Source organism: Saimiri boliviensis, chromosome X, assembly GCF_048565385.1.
Source record: "Saimiri boliviensis isolate mSaiBol1 chromosome X, mSaiBol1.pri, whole genome shotgun sequence".
Taxonomy (NCBI): Eukaryota; Metazoa; Chordata; class Mammalia; order Primates; family Cebidae; genus Saimiri; species Saimiri boliviensis.
This window is the reverse complement of record NC_133470.1, coordinates 63,592,383-63,595,696: the sequence shown is the minus strand read 5'-3', so window position 1 is coordinate 63,595,696 and position 3,314 is coordinate 63,592,383. Positions and strand designations below refer to the sequence as shown.

The 3,314-nt window shown below is 41.0% G+C and overlaps 1 non-coding gene across 1 annotated transcript; it reads right to left on the bottom strand.

Annotated features, from left to right (window-relative positions):
• Positions 1–680: 680 nt before the first annotated feature.
• On the bottom strand, positions 681–785 carry LOC120366660 (U6 spliceosomal RNA). The gene has a single exon (XR_005581245.1). It is a non-coding gene; the product is annotated as a U6 spliceosomal RNA (small nuclear RNA).
• Positions 786–3,314: the final 2,529 nt, after the last annotated feature.

Here is a 3,314-nt window from a genome sequence, read left to right as displayed (position 1 = left end):
GGAGTTCACGACCAGCCTGGGCAACAGTGTGAAATGCTGTCTCTATTTAAAATAAAATTATTTTTACAAGGACAAAAAGAAAGAAATTTCACTGAGTTGAAAGTTCTCTTATTTTAAAAAATGTATTTCTCACCCTCTGACATGTAAATGTATTACCAATATGTCTAGAGTAGTTGCTATTACTTGCTCACTAGGTCCAATCAACATAATGTAATCCATGCAACGAATCAGTGTGATGTCTTGTGGAAGGGGAAGGCAAGCAAGGTCCCTGTGAATTAATTATGAAATAGGGTGGAGAATTGACAGAGATAGAAAGTACTGCTGGCTTTGCCAGATAAAGCAAACTTCTTCTCATGATCTTTACTAACAGGAATTGGGGGGTGGGGGGGAAGGCATTTGTCAGATCAATAGCTGCATAGCAGATACCAGAAGATGTGTTAATTTGTTCAAGCAATGAAACCTCATCTGGTACAGCAGCTGCAATTGAAGTCACTACCTGGTTAAGCTTTTGAAAATGCCCTGTCATTCTCCAAGATGAAACTTTTAAAAAAGTTGACACATAATAATTGTACATATTTATAGGGTATAATACGATGGATGTTTCCATACAGGTATACATTGTATAATGACTGAGTCATGGTAATTAGCATATCCATCACCTTAACCATTTATTATTTCTCAAAAATATGAAATACTTCACTAATTTGCATGTCATCTTTTCACAGGGGTCATGATCATCTTTTCTGTATTGTTCCAATTTTAGTATATGCGTTGCTGAAGCAAGCAAAAAATTCGCGTGTTTTCTGCATAAGCCAAATAGGTAAGTTGAATGGGGATATGGTGGAAATCACCACCCTTGCATTTTTCAAGCCCTTGGTGGTTGGACTGATCTCTATAATCCCTCCAGGAATGTAGTATTGCTTTTGATTTACTATTTTCCTAAGCAGAGGTAGTTCTAGCAGCTTTCACTTGACCTTTTGTACCATAATAACCCCAATCCTCAATTCAGGGAATCAGTGTGGGGATTCTACCAGTTGCTGACTGTGTCTGTGCCAATTACATATCCCAGAACTGGGAAAATAACCAGAGGATAGGTTCAGGAACCTACTGGGTCCACTATGAGGTAGATGTGAGCTAAAACTCCATTAAATAACTGACCTCCATAAGCCCCTAATCTGACTGGTGGACCACAGTGCCATTTTGGGTCTCCCGGAGTTCATGTCATTTCAGAGCTGGTGTTCAGTTATTTCTGAAAAGTATGATTATTTCATTTTCCCCAGTGTCCTCTTTACTATTGTAAGTAGTCATTGGTGCATTTAAACCTAATCAGATCAGAGAAGCAATTTCAGAAACTTCAGAACCAATTCAGAAAACCCATTCTTAAGATTCTGTTACTCTAGAACCACTCTTGGTAACAAAATGTGTGTCAGTCAGTGCTCTTTAGAAAAATAGAACAAATAGAATCTCATTTTTAAATATAACTCTTTTATAAATATGATTTATAAGATTTATCTTTCATCATTATTATTTTACTTATCTTTTTTATTTTATATTTATAAAACTTAGAAGAGCGTTATCTTTAAATATTGGCTTATGCAATTGTGGGGGCTGGCAAGTGTGAAATCCACAGGGAAGGCCATTGGGCTAGAAACTCTGCCTTGCTGAGAACCACCCGAAGTCACAGACCTGGGCGACAGGCCAGGCTAGCAGCCCCGGCCAGACCAGTGCCTTGTTAGTGCAGACCAGGCAGAGATTTGGACTAATACTGAGAAAACTTCTGAAAAGGAACTGCCCATTTCACAGAAGGGAGCGTTGAAAGCAGGGAAGGAGATACAACCAGACAGACCTTTCCCTCACAAGATCCAGCGACCGGAGTCACTCTCCCTGGAGAGTTTTGCAGTTAACAGATCCTCCACCTGGGAACAGCGGACTCAGCAGAGAGAAAGAGCCTGCCATTGGGAAGGCGGGGCTAACTCCACTAGTACGGAAACCAGGTGAAGAACAAACAGCAACCTGGCTGAGACTCAGCCCCAGCAGCACCTCCACAGGCAGAGAATGGACAGACTGTCTCAAGTGGCACACTGACACCTGTGTTTAAAACAAGAAAAGCCTCATACAGGAGAAATAACCCAAACTTTATGGACAAGCAATTACTGAGAGAATCCATCACCACCAGACCTACCCTACAAGAGTTCCTGAGGGAAGCACTAAACACAGAAAAAAACATCCAGTACCAGCCACTGCAAAAATGAACCAAATGGTAAAGACCAATGATGCAATGAGGAAACTGCATCAACCAACGGGGAAAACAACCAGTAACAAAATGGCAGGATCAAATTTACACATAACAATATTAACGTTAAATGTAAATGGCCTAGCCAGGTGCGGTGGCTCAAGCCTGTAATCCCAGCACTTTGAGAGGCTGAGGCGGGTGGATCACGAGGTCAGGAGATCGAGACCATCCTGGTCAACACGGTGAAACCCCGTCTCTACTTAAAATACAAAAAATTAGCTGGGCATGGTGGCGCGTGCCTGTAATCTCAGCTACTCAGGAGGTTGAGGCAGGAGAATTGCCTGAACCCAGGAGGCGGAGGTTGCGGTGAGCTGAGATCGTGCCATTGCACTCCAGCCTGGGTAACAAGAGCGAAACTCCATCTCAAAAAAAAAAAAAAAAAAAAATGTAAATGGCCTAAATGCCCCAATCAAATGACGCGGACTGGCAAACTGGGTAAAAAGTCAAAACCCATCAGTGTGCTGTATTTGGGAGACCCATCTCACATGCAAAGACACACATAGACTCAAAATAAAGGGATGGAAGCAAATGCAGAGCAAAAAAAAAGCGGGGGTTACAATTTTAGTCTATGATAATATCAACATTAAACCAATAAAGGTCAGAAGAGACAAAGGATACTACATAATGGTGAAAGGATCAATACTACAAGAGCTAACTATTGTAAATATATATACAGCAAATACAGGAACACCCAGATACATAAAGCAAGTTCTTAATGACCTACAAAGAGACTTAGACTCCCACACAACAATAGTGGGAGATTTTAACACTCCACTGTCAACATTAGACAGATCAACGAGACAGAAAATCAACAAGGATATACAGGACTTGAATGCAGAACTGGAACAAGCAGATCCAAGAGACATCTACAGAACTCTCCACCTCACAGCCAGAGAATATACATTCTTCTCAGCACTGCATTGCACCTACTCTAAAATTGACCACATAATTGGAAGTAAATCACTTCTCAGCAAATGCAAAAGAAGGGAAATCATAACAAACAGTCTCTCAGACCACAAGC